Raw genomic sequence first — 12,533 nt, forward strand, 5'->3', positions numbered from 1 at the left:
TGCCAGGCGCGCCGCGCCGTCAGGATGGCCGAGCGGTCTAAGGCGCTGCGTTCAGGTCGCAGTCTCCCCTGGAGGCGTGGGTTCGAATCCCACTCCTGACAACCTCCTCTTTTGGACACAAACATTCCAGGAAACCTGCCCGCGGCCCGCCCACCCAAACCAACACTCCCGGGACTCATTGCTACCCACCTAGCCTTCTAGCTACCTGCTTTGCCTTGCCTTGCCTTGCCTTGCCTTGCGCTCTCTGTCTTGCCCGCTTCCCACACCCTGCAACCCACATGCTGCCACCCGACCCTTCCATCTTGGGGCTCGCCCTCGCCCCCATCCCCACGGGGCCTGCAGCCCACTGCCGAAGTCCAATCCCACACACGCACACACGCACACACGCCCGACCCACCCACTACCCACCAGCTCAGGTGGACACTTCACCCCATCCCTCTCCGTTCTTTGCTGCCCCTCGACCTTCCATCACCCCTTACCCTCATCGTCCTATGCCCCCCACCCCCAACACCCATACTCTCAAGCCCGGGCTTTCCCTCCAACGCACACCCCTGACCAACAAGCCCACGCAGCCACACACAGACACCCAGGAACTCCCGCCTGCCCGGAGCCCCGCGCCCCGCACACACCTGTGTGACTGCGAAAGCGCTCCACCCACCCCACACAGACGCCCGACGACCAACCGAGCGGGTCAGGGCATCCGCGCGCCCCAGAGCCTCGCGTTTCCGCACCCACGGACTCTGGAGGCCCACCGCGGGCGTCTTGCGGTCGCGCTCACGTGTCCCGGGCCAGCGTCCAGCCGAGGATGGCGGCACGGTCTCCACGTCCTCCCCCTCTCGGCCCTGCTCGGCCTGGGTGGGCACGGGGCGGGGGATTGCTTTCTCTGCCCACACAGGGCCCACACCTCTCACGACGTGGCGCACCCAGCGACGGCTCGCCGGTGATGGCCAGACCCCTGCAAGGGACGCGGTAGAGCAGAGCGGAGCCGAGTGGAGCAGAGGAGGGCAGGGCGGAACAAGGGCTGCCCGCGGAGGGCAGACCCCGGCCCGGCGTCGATCCCGTCGATCCCGTGGACTCCACCCCGCCCCCACCGCCAAGCGCCAAGCGCCAAGCACCAAGCGCCTGGCCTGAGCCCGGGCAACGCGTCGGGGTGGCCCCTCGGCCCCTAGAGCCACGCTCCTGACCACCGCGGGCCCTCGACCAGACGGGCCAGGCAGGGCCGCTCAAGCTTCGTCCAGAGAGGGCATCGGCGCTTTGGAGAGGACCGCTGGCTATGATTCCCGTGGCCACGCTCAGTCACCCGTGGCGTGCGGCAGGGAGGCAGGGCAGGACCCGTCCCGACCCCGATGGCAACGCCGGGCCCCATCGCAGCGAGTCCACTCCTCAGGCGGCCCAACCTCCCCCTCGTGGCAGCCAGCCTGACTTTCTACCTGCCCAGGGGCTGGCTTCCGGTGCCTCCGGGATCCCGACACACACACTTGAAGCCAGCGGGTGCTCATGGAGAGCAGGGAGGCCACCCCTGTCGCTGGCCGACCCGCGAGGACATCTGAGACGAGAGCGGGACCCGGGCGGCACTTATGCATGGGTGGTTCAGTGGTAGAATTCTCGCCTGCCACGCGGGAGGCCTGGGTTCGATTCCCGGCCCATGCACTCCACTGCTACGCTGCATTTTGCTCCTGTAGGTCTCTGCTCCCTACCTTCCTCGTTTGCTGAGTGGGCACGCATGCTCACACTCACACACATGCACGCACACCTATACGCGCACACACACATACGGCAATGCCTTTTCCCTCCTTGCCCACCACTCCTTCACTCCGGCCCTTTTCACACAAACAGCCCAACACACTGCACCTGCTTCCTGGCCTGGCATCCAATCTACCCAGCCTCTGACATCTCCAACCCCTGGACATTACCAGCCTCTCTCCAAACATCTATCTAGCTCACAAAATACACTTTCCCAATGGCCACCACACCGGCTCCCTCTTCTCCTACAATGCCCCGCCGTCATCCATGGACTCCCAGGACTTCCAATAGAATCACCCACGTGCACCCTGCTGCCTCCCCTATGCCGCCCACAGCCACAGCACGTCATCCAATCCCCACAGCACCACAGCCGACATCACCCATCTCCACCCTCACCTCACCCACAACTCCTCATCTCCCACAACTTGGCTCAAGGCTCAACACTGGCTTTGGGTCCGCTCCTTTGGCATCCCTGAATTACCTATACCCATGCTTAATTGCCCCTCCCGATACGGAATGACACATGCTCACTCCTTGCAGGTTCAGTCTCAATGGAGAAGTGATGCCAACACTGTCTTGTGCACTAGCCTTGCCTACCACTACTCAACCACTGCACACACCATGCAGGGTGTGAGGCGTGGGGGCAGGGGTCTCCGTGTTCTTCATTGTCCCAATCCTCCCATACCCTCTCTGTTCTCTCTGCTGTCTCTCTCTGTCTCTGTCTCTGTCTCTGTCTCTGTCTCTCTCTCCTCTCTCTCTCTCTTCTCTCTCTCTCTCTCTCCCTCTCCCTCTCTCTCTCTCTCTTTCTCCCGTTTTCTCAGCGCCCTGACGAGGATGATGCTAACTGTGTCTTGCTAGAAAGCTGTGCTCCTCTTCCCCTGGACACTGATTAGCTTGGAATTAGGACAGCAGGGGGTCTTTCTCTTCGCAGACCAGCCAACACATCTCACAACAAGGCAGGAGCAGGCGCTAGCTCCCCAGTGATAGCCAGACCCCCGCCACGGGATGAAGAGTGAGGTTGGGGGCAAGGCAGGGCGAAAGCGCCTGGCCTGGGCCATGGGAGCCTATCAGGGCAGGCCCTCATCGCCAGAAGGGATGCCCCTGACCTGCCCGTCGGACAGCTCCTGCCAAGTGGGCTTCGTCAAGGGAGCGCATCTGCACTTTGGACCATGCGATGGCCGAGGGAACCTATGGCTCTCCGCAGGGCACGGCAGGGCACGGCAGGGCACGGCCGACCGACTAGAGGGCGATGCTGGACCCAATCGGCGGCACAAGAGGGACAGTCAGGGTGGAGGCGGGTCCACTTCTCACTCACCCCACTCCCTCCTTGCAGCACCAGGCGCCCCAAGGCTCGCCACAAAACCACCATGTGGGAGCCAGCCTTTCCTCCTACTTGCCCATCGCCTGGCTCCCTGTGCCATGGTGGATCTGGAGCCACCTGGGATCCTGCCCACACTTGAAGCCCTGAGCTGCTGGCAAATGGCAGGGAACCAACCGCTGTCCTTGGTCGGCCTGGGAGCACATCTGTGCCATCCATCGTCAGGACCTGACGGTTGTCTGTGCATGGGTGGTTCAGTGGTAGAATTCTCGCCTGCCACGCGGGAGGCCCGGGTTCGATTCCCGGCCCATGCAGCACATTGCCATTCACATTTTGGTCCTCACCCTACCTACCTACACACACAACCACAAACACTCGCACAAGCACCCTTGGGGAGAAAGAGAGAGAGCGAAAGAGAGAGGACTCTTGCTTCCCTCATCCCTGCTCGCCACTCCTTCACCTGTTACCATTCCACACAGCGGAGCACACCACACTCCACGCGCATGCTGGCTTGCCACCCAAGCCACCCACCTCCTTCCATCTCCTATGGCTGATTACAAACACCCTTCCTCCTCCAGATCTCTAACAAGCCCCACAACTCCACTGTGCTTACCACGGGCCTCCCAGGACTTCCATCACTCTCCTGCCCCGTGCACACGGCGGCTCTTCCCCTATGCCACCCACAGCACCACAGCTCAGCTGACACCGACTGTCTCCACCCTCGCTCCACCCCAAACCCTCATCTCCCACAACCCACAACTTGGCTCAAGGCTCACCACGGACCTCCTCTGGCATCACCTTCTCAGACCTCTATACTCACCCCTTGCAGGTTGGGTCTCCAATAGAGAGGACATTCCACTCTCCAGTCCACCAGCCTTGACAACGCTAGTCTAAGGCTGCACACACTCACTAGTGTGGATGTGTGTCACCTCCCTCCCTCCCTCCTCCCCCTCCCTCACCTCGCATGTCACTCTCTCATTGGACCTCTGTGCTCAGAGGGGCTTGATCTTGCTGGAACCACAGCCAGTTCCTCCCGGTTGCTACTCCTCTCCTTTCTCCCTGACAGGCCCTCTCAGCCCTTGGCACACCCAGTGGCCACCATAGGGCCAGCCCTACACACCACTCCCCCACCTCCAACCCCAACCCCCCCGCCACTGGCTTACTCTCCCTTGCTTTGCTGCCCACTCACGACGGCTCGGTCTCCTCGCCCAGGCCTCCTCCCACCTCCTTCGAGCCCTGCCAGCTTACTCGCCACACTCAAGCCACCCAGCACAGGCACTCGGGGCCATGGGTCCCATGCTCAAATGCTCTGAGCTTGTGCAGATCCCCAGCTGTATGTGAAGCCACCCCCAGTCCTCTCGCCCAACTTCCCACATGCATTCTCCCACCTCCCACACCTCAGACCCTTCCTGTCCATCCAGCCCTTTAAGCTGCCTCGCCTTTGCCCTGGCCTTTGTGGGAGGCCCGTCACCCAGGAGAACAGAGACTTTCCCCCATCCAGAGCTCATCCTCATGACACACCTCCCTCCAAGAGAACCACCCTGGCTCAGAGCAGTCACGTCTACCGCACAGGGGCTCCTCGGCACGGGTGGCAAGAAGCACGGTGTCCACGCCCAACCACAGTTGGTTCCCCACTAGCCTGGCTGTGCCTCAGCTTCCCGCTAAAGGGAGTTGGGGTGGCAAGCCGCTTGGGCTCTGCACTTGATTGGAAGGCGGCCGCACAAGATGGATCCGGGACGTGAGGTGGAGTAGATGTTTGGGTCAGTAAAGGAACAGGGAACGAGCGGGTGACTGAATGAGTGAGTGGGCAGGGGCTGGTATATAGGGAATGAGGGAGTCAAAGGGGGTGGGGATGAAAGAGGGAAGCAGGTGGGAAACCAGTCCAGGTCCATCCAACACAACACAACCTCCTCTGTTCCCATCTGGCAATTTGAAGGCAGGAGCGAGGGTTGGGCGATTACCATCCAGTGTCCTGCAGCCCACGCTCCACTCACCACACCTGTAGGCATCAGCTGGGCAGGTGCTTATTCCTCCCACTGACACACAAGCTGAGCTCCCTGCCTTTGCCTCCAGCTAGCCGCCCCTTGTCTACTTGGCAGTCACCTAGCGCCTGCTGCTGCCTCTTCACACTTCTGCCTCTCTCTTTGGGGGAAGTTGTCCTGCATGGAGGGAGAGATCTCCATCCACACTGGCTCAGCTTCGGTGACCATCAAACCCACTGCCACGGTGGATTCAAACCCCAGTTCAGGATTCCATGCCTGGCCGGAGGAGGCACCAGTTTGGTGACTGGTGCCAGCTACCCTACTAGACACGGCAGGGGTCGAACTGGAGGGCATAGGCCCCTCTCGGCCTTGGTGATAGAAGTAGGATGTGTCAAGTGAGCTCAACACCCCATGGGGGGAAAGGGAAAGGGGGAGGAGGGAGGGGGCTATGAGGGACAAGGTAACAAACAGTACAAGAAATGTATCCCATGCCTAACGTATGAAACTTTAACCTCTCTGTACATAAGTTTGATAATAAAAATTTGAAGAAAAAAAAAAGAAGTAGGATTTGTCTGCAGCCATGGGAAGTGTGCCCAGAGCAGCTCTGTGAAAGAGTCCTGGAGCCCTCCCAGGAGTGAAGGGGAGGCCTAAGGAGAAGAGGGATGAGAGGGAGGGAGCGATGGACGGAGGAGATGGAGGGAAGGAGGGAGGAGAGGGAGGAAGGGAGAAAGGGAGGGAGAGAGGGAGGGAGGGAGGGAGGGTGGGAAGGAGGAAAGGGAGGACCCACGAATTTCTGAGGGAGGGAGCTGGTGAGTACACAACGGGTTGAGTTTGGATGTGGGAGATGGGTTGGTGAGTCAGTGAACAGGTGATTGATTGGGATGGGGCATGTGAGCCCCTGTGCAAGTGCTGGGTGAAACTTTGTGGGAGTAGGTGTGTGTGTATATGTGTGTGTGTGTGTGAGAGAGACAGACAGAGAGAGAGAGAGAGAGAGAGAGAGAGAGAGAGAGTGAGAAAGGCCCAGAGAGACAGTGAGAGAGTAGGAAGGCTGGTAGTGAGTAAACAAGATGCGTGGGTAGTGACAGAGAGATGTCGTGGAAGGGTCGGTGGGTGGCTGTGGGAGTGAAGCAGATTTTGAGTGGGCGAGGGGCTGGGTAGATGAAGCTGACCTAGAGAGTGTTTGGGTGAAGAGGAGGGTGAAGGGGGTTGTGACTGGGTGGCTTGGTGAAGGAATGTGTGTGCAGAGTGACTCGCTGAGTGAGGGGGTGAGTGTGTCGCTGGCTGGGTAAGTGTGTGTGCAAAGTGGAGAACAAGGGAGTAGATATTTGGGTGAGTAAAGGAACACGGAGAGAGCAGGTGATGGAAGAAATGAGTGGGCAGATGGGGGACTTTATAGGGCATGAGGGAGTTAAGGGGCAGGGGGTGGGGGGGGGGAATGAATGAGGGAAGCAGGAAGGGAAGGAGGGAAGGAGTGGTTGCCTCAGTGACAGGCTGAGTGAGGGCAGGAGGGTGATGCAGGAAGGAAGATATCCGGGGAGACAGTCCTGGTAGACATTGCAGCGAAGGTGGCGGGGTGGAGCGCCTGACAGGGGGACAAAGCAGTCAAGCAGTGGTGCAGGAAGAAGGGTGAGTGATGGTAGACAGGGAGTGTGGGTTGGGGTCCTTGAGAAATGAGCTAGCAAGGCAAGAAGTGTTCCAAAAGAGGGTGGGGGAAGGTTGCAGCAAAGCTAAAGGGCAGCCAAGGGGAGAAGTGCAGTGGGAAAGGAAGAAAGAGAAGCTTCCCTGACCGGGAATCGAACCCGGGCCGCGGCGGTGAGAGCGCCGAATCCTAACCACTAGACCACCAGGGAGCATGTCGGGCCCGCTACAGGCACGCGCCTCCTGCAGCCCAGCAGCGCTGCTGGGCGCTCACTGCAGCCCAACACTCGGGGCACCAACCGGCACCTTGGGTTTGGGGCATGGCTGGCCAAAGAATTAGGAAGAAAGAAGGGGAAGGAAGGCAGAAAGAACGCCGGCCTGGCTGAGCTCCCCTTGCGCCTGAGGCGCGCCACAGCTCTCCTCCGGCTCGCAACCTCGGAATCCTGGGCGCCCGCGTGGGTCTCCAACATTCGCCTTCACCCCCCTCCTCCCCCCAAAGGCCGAGCAACAGCTGGAGCTGGCTAAAAGATGGGCACAAAGCCGTTGCGTTGGCCGGGAATCGAACCCGGGTCAACTGCTTGGAAGGCAGCTATGCTCACCACTATACCACCAACGCCTCACGGCTCGGTCAGCGCACACTGGCCGCCAGGGACTGGCGCGGGGGCGCGCGCCACAGCTCCCGCGACGTGCCCGGGCCTCGCTGCGCTGTGGGCGGGGACGCGGCGCTGCCCCGCCAGCCAGAGCCGCTCCCGGCCCGTCCTGCGCGCTGCCCGAAGCTGCTGACGGCTGCACACGCAGAATGGGACGGGCTGGGCCCAGCCTCGCCTCCCTCCCGGGTCCCCCGGGGCGCCCTCCGAGCTTCCCTCGCCTGCCCGCTCCCGAGCCCGGGGCTCCACGCCTCCAGGCCTGGGAGAGGGCGCAGCCACGCCACGGCGGCAGCCACAGCGTGTGGCTTCGTCCCGATCCAGGCCAGACACCCACTCCTGGGGACGGCTCCCCCACTCGTCGGTGAGTCCTGTCCCGAGACTGCGCGGGAGACACGGCTGCCCACGCCCAGGCCGACGGCCAGGAGGAGGGAGACGTGGAAGGCGAGGGCTCGGGCGCTCAAGAGGGTTTGGGGCCGAGGCGGGCACACGTGCGTGCGTGCGTGCGTGCGTGCGTGCATGCGCGCGGTCCGCCAGGAGCCGACGGCCGCGGTGGGCCCAAAAGGAAAGCAGTCTCCCCGTCGGGGAATCGAACCCCGGTCTCCCGCGTGACAGGCGGGGATACTCACCACTATACTAACGAGGACGACGCGGCCGGCCGTCTGGGACACACCACCCTCTCCCCGACACGCCCGGCCCCGCTGCCCCGCTGCCCCGCTGCCCGCCTTTCCTGGTCCCCTCCTCCGACCCCCACGCCAGCCTGGGCCTGGAGCCCGCACCTGCCCTGTCCGTCCTCTGACCCGGAGCCGCAGCACTCGCCGCACTCTCCCCACAAGCCCGGCCCCACCCGCCTGCCGGGGAACCGCACGGGCCCAGCTGCCCGCCGTCGCTGTCGCCTCGCTTCCCCGCGCGACGGACGGCTGGCACCGACGCGGGCAGGAGCAGGTGCTTGAGCTCGCCTCCAGCTCGCACACCAGGCGCAACCATGGCCGCGGCGACGCCGCTCGATCGCGGGGCCGTTCGGGGGGTGGACCGCGCGGGCCGGAGTCCCCGAGACTCGACGCTGACCCTGCTTGCCATCCGCCCGTCGGGCCGGCCGCACGCCGCGCCCAGCGCACCCCGAGGGAGCGCGGCACCGGGCCAGGGCGCACGGCCCGAGCCCAGCCAGGCGAGCCGCCAAGCTGCCAGGCGCGCCGCGCCGTCAGGATGGCCGAGCGGTCTAAGGCGCTGCGTTCAGGTCGCAGTCTCCCCTGGAGGCGTGGGTTCGAATCCCACTCCTGACAACCTCCTCTTTTGGACACAAACATTCCAGGAAACCTGCCCGCGGCCCGCCCACCCAAACCAACACTCCCGGGACTCATTGCTACCCACCTAGCCTTCTAGCTACCTGCTTTGCCTTGCCTTGCCTTGCCTTGCCTTGCGCTCTCTGTCTTGCCCGCTTCCCACACCCTGCAACCCACATGCTGCCACCCGACCCTTCCATCTTGGGGCTCGCCCTCGCCCCCATCCCCACGGGGCCTGCAGCCCACTGCCGAAGTCCAATCCCACACACGCACACACGCACACACGCCCGACCCACCCACTACCCACCAGCTCAGGTGGACACTTCACCCCATCCCTCTCCGTTCTTTGCTGCCCCTCGACCTTCCATCACCCCTTACCCTCATCGTCCTATGCCCCCCACCCCCAACACCCATACTCTCAAGCCCGGGCTTTCCCTCCAACGCACACCCCTGACCAACAAGCCCACGCAGCCACACACAGACACCCAGGAACTCCCGCCTGCCCGGAGCCCCGCGCCCCGCACACACCTGTGTGACTGCGAAAGCGCTCCACCCACCCCACACAGACGCCCGACGACCAACCGAGCGGGTCAGGGCATCCGCGCGCCCCAGAGCCTCGCGTTTCCGCACCCACGGACTCTGGAGGCCCACCGCGGGCGTCTTGCGGTCGCGCTCACGTGTCCCGGGCCAGCGTCCAGCCGAGGATGGCGGCACGGTCTCCACGTCCTCCCCCTCTCGGCCCTGCTCGGCCTGGGTGGGCACGGGGCGGGGGATTGCTTTCTCTGCCCACACAGGGCCCACACCTCTCACGACGTGGCGCACCCAGCGACGGCTCGCCGGTGATGGCCAGACCCCTGCAAGGGACGCGGTAGAGCAGAGCGGAGCCGAGTGGAGCAGAGGAGGGCAGGGCGGAACAAGGGCTGCCCGCGGAGGGCAGACCCCGGCCCGGCGTCGATCCCGTCGATCCCGTGGACTCCACCCCGCCCCCACCGCCAAGCGCCAAGCGCCAAGCACCAAGCGCCTGGCCTGAGCCCGGGCAACGCGTCGGGGTGGCCCCTCGGCCCCTAGAGCCACGCTCCTGACCACCGCGGGCCCTCGACCAGACGGGCCAGGCAGGGCCGCTCAAGCTTCGTCCAGAGAGGGCATCGGCGCTTTGGAGAGGACCGCTGGCTATGATTCCCGTGGCCACGCTCAGTCACCCGTGGCGTGCGGCAGGGAGGCAGGGCAGGACCCGTCCCGACCCCGATGGCAACGCCGGGCCCCATCGCAGCGAGTCCACTCCTCAGGCGGCCCAACCTCCCCCTCGTGGCAGCCAGCCTGACTTTCTACCTGCCCAGGGGCTGGCTTCCGGTGCCTCCGGGATCCCGACACACACACTTGAAGCCAGCGGGTGCTCATGGAGAGCAGGGAGGCCACCCCTGTCGCTGGCCGACCCGCGAGGACATCTGAGACGAGAGCGGGACCCGGGCGGCACTTATGCATGGGTGGTTCAGTGGTAGAATTCTCGCCTGCCACGCGGGAGGCCTGGGTTCGATTCCCGGCCCATGCACTCCACTGCTACGCTGCATTTTGCTCCTGTAGGTCTCTGCTCCCTACCTTCCTCGTTTGCTGAGTGGGCACGCATGCTCACACTCACACACATGCACGCACACCTATACGCGCACACACACATACGGCAATGCCTTTTCCCTCCTTGCCCACCACTCCTTCACTCCGGCCCTTTTCACACAAACAGCCCAACACACTGCACCTGCTTCCTGGCCTGGCATCCAATCTACCCAGCCTCTGACATCTCCAACCCCTGGACATTACCAGCCTCTCTCCAAACATCTATCTAGCTCACAAAATACACTTTCCCAATGGCCACCACACCGGCTCCCTCTTCTCCTACAATGCCCCGCCGTCATCCATGGACTCCCAGGACTTCCAATAGAATCACCCACGTGCACCCTGCTGCCTCCCCTATGCCGCCCACAGCCACAGCACGTCATCCAATCCCCACAGCACCACAGCCGACATCACCCATCTCCACCCTCACCTCACCCACAACTCCTCATCTCCCACAACTTGGCTCAAGGCTCAACACTGGCTTTGGGTCCGCTCCTTTGGCATCCCTGAATTACCTATACCCATGCTTAATTGCCCCTCCCGATACGGAATGACACATGCTCACTCCTTGCAGGTTCAGTCTCAATGGAGAAGTGATGCCAACACTGTCTTGTGCACTAGCCTTGCCTACCACTACTCAACCACTGCACACACCATGCAGGGTGTGAGGCGTGGGGGCAGGGGTCTCCGTGTTCTTCATTGTCCCAATCCTCCCATACCCTCTCTGTTCTCTCTGCTGTCTCTCTCTGTCTCTGTCTCTGTCTCTGTCTCTGTCTCTCTCTCCTCTCTCTCTCTCTTCTCTCTCTCTCTCTCTCCCTCTCCCTCTCTCTCTCTCTCTTTCTCCCGTTTTCTCAGCGCCCTGACGAGGATGATGCTAACTGTGTCTTGCTAGAAAGCTGTGCTCCTCTTCCCCTGGACACTGATTAGCTTGGAATTAGGACAGCAGGGGGTCTTTCTCTTCGCAGACCAGCCAACACATCTCACAACAAGGCAGGAGCAGGCGCTAGCTCCCCAGTGATAGCCAGACCCCCGCCACGGGATGAAGAGTGAGGTTGGGGGCAAGGCAGGGCGAAAGCGCCTGGCCTGGGCCATGGGAGCCTATCAGGGCAGGCCCTCATCGCCAGAAGGGATGCCCCTGACCTGCCCGTCGGACAGCTCCTGCCAAGTGGGCTTCGTCAAGGGAGCGCATCTGCACTTTGGACCATGCGATGGCCGAGGGAACCTATGGCTCTCCGCAGGGCACGGCAGGGCACGGCAGGGCACGGCCGACCGACTAGAGGGCGATGCTGGACCCAATCGGCGGCACAAGAGGGACAGTCAGGGTGGAGGCGGGTCCACTTCTCACTCACCCCACTCCCTCCTTGCAGCACCAGGCGCCCCAAGGCTCGCCACAAAACCACCATGTGGGAGCCAGCCTTTCCTCCTACTTGCCCATCGCCTGGCTCCCTGTGCCATGGTGGATCTGGAGCCACCTGGGATCCTGCCCACACTTGAAGCCCTGAGCTGCTGGCAAATGGCAGGGAACCAACCGCTGTCCTTGGTCGGCCTGGGAGCACATCTGTGCCATCCATCGTCAGGACCTGACGGTTGTCTGTGCATGGGTGGTTCAGTGGTAGAATTCTCGCCTGCCACGCGGGAGGCCCGGGTTCGATTCCCGGCCCATGCAGCACATTGCCATTCACATTTTGGTCCTCACCCTACCTACCTACACACACAACCACAAACACTCGCACAAGCACCCTTGGGGAGAAAGAGAGAGAGCGAAAGAGAGAGGACTCTTGCTTCCCTCATCCCTGCTCGCCACTCCTTCACCTGTTACCATTCCACACAGCGGAGCACACCACACTCCACGCGCATGCTGGCTTGCCACCCAAGCCACCCACCTCCTTCCATCTCCTATGGCTGATTACAAACACCCTTCCTCCTCCAGATCTCTAACAAGCCCCACAACTCCACTGTGCTTACCACGGGCCTCCCAGGACTTCCATCACTCTCCTGCCCCGTGCACACGGCGGCTCTTCCCCTATGCCACCCACAGCACCACAGCTCAGCTGACACCGACTGTCTCCACCCTCGCTCCACCCCAAACCCTCATCTCCCACAACCCACAACTTGGCTCAAGGCTCACCACGGACCTCCTCTGGCATCACCTTCTCAGACCTCTATACTCACCCCTTGCAGGTTGGGTCTCCAATAGAGAGGACATTCCACTCTCCAGTCCACCAGCCTTGACAACGCTAGTCTAAGGCTGCACACACTCACTAGTGTGGATGTGTGTCACCTCCCTCCCTCCCTCCTCCCCCTCCCTCACCTCGCA

At 62.6% G+C, this 12,533-nt stretch overlaps 9 non-coding genes across 9 annotated transcripts; 6 read left to right on the forward strand and 3 right to left on the reverse strand.

The window, feature by feature from the left end:
- The first annotated feature begins 18 nt into the window (after positions 1 to 18).
- On the forward strand, positions 19 to 101 carry Trnal-cag. Its single transcript has one exon. It is a non-coding gene; the product is annotated as a tRNA-Leu (tRNA).
- A 1,478-nt stretch (positions 102 to 1,579) lies between these two features.
- Positions 1,580 to 1,650, forward strand: Trnag-gcc. The gene has a single exon. It is a non-coding gene; the product is annotated as a tRNA-Gly (tRNA).
- Positions 1,651 to 3,304: 1,654 nt separating this feature from the next.
- Positions 3,305 to 3,375, forward strand: Trnag-gcc. Its single transcript has one exon. It is a non-coding gene; the product is annotated as a tRNA-Gly (tRNA).
- Positions 3,376 to 6,821: 3,446 nt separating this feature from the next.
- Positions 6,822 to 6,893, reverse strand: Trnae-cuc. The gene has a single exon. It is a non-coding gene; the product is annotated as a tRNA-Glu (tRNA).
- A 332-nt stretch (positions 6,894 to 7,225) lies between these two features.
- On the reverse strand, positions 7,226 to 7,297 carry Trnag-ucc. The gene has a single exon. It is a non-coding gene; the product is annotated as a tRNA-Gly (tRNA).
- Positions 7,298 to 7,899: 602 nt separating this feature from the next.
- On the reverse strand, positions 7,900 to 7,971 carry Trnad-guc. The gene has a single exon. It is a non-coding gene; the product is annotated as a tRNA-Asp (tRNA).
- A 554-nt stretch (positions 7,972 to 8,525) lies between these two features.
- Trnal-cag lies at positions 8,526 to 8,608 on the forward strand. Its single transcript has one exon. It is a non-coding gene; the product is annotated as a tRNA-Leu (tRNA).
- Positions 8,609 to 10,086: 1,478 nt separating this feature from the next.
- On the forward strand, positions 10,087 to 10,157 carry Trnag-gcc. The gene has a single exon. It is a non-coding gene; the product is annotated as a tRNA-Gly (tRNA).
- A 1,654-nt stretch (positions 10,158 to 11,811) lies between these two features.
- Positions 11,812 to 11,882, forward strand: Trnag-gcc. The gene has a single exon. It is a non-coding gene; the product is annotated as a tRNA-Gly (tRNA).
- Positions 11,883 to 12,533: the final 651 nt, after the last annotated feature.

This window comes from Perognathus longimembris, chromosome 11, assembly GCF_023159225.1.
Source record: "Perognathus longimembris pacificus isolate PPM17 chromosome 11, ASM2315922v1, whole genome shotgun sequence".
Lineage (NCBI taxonomy): Eukaryota > Metazoa > Chordata > Mammalia > Rodentia > Heteromyidae > Perognathus > Perognathus longimembris.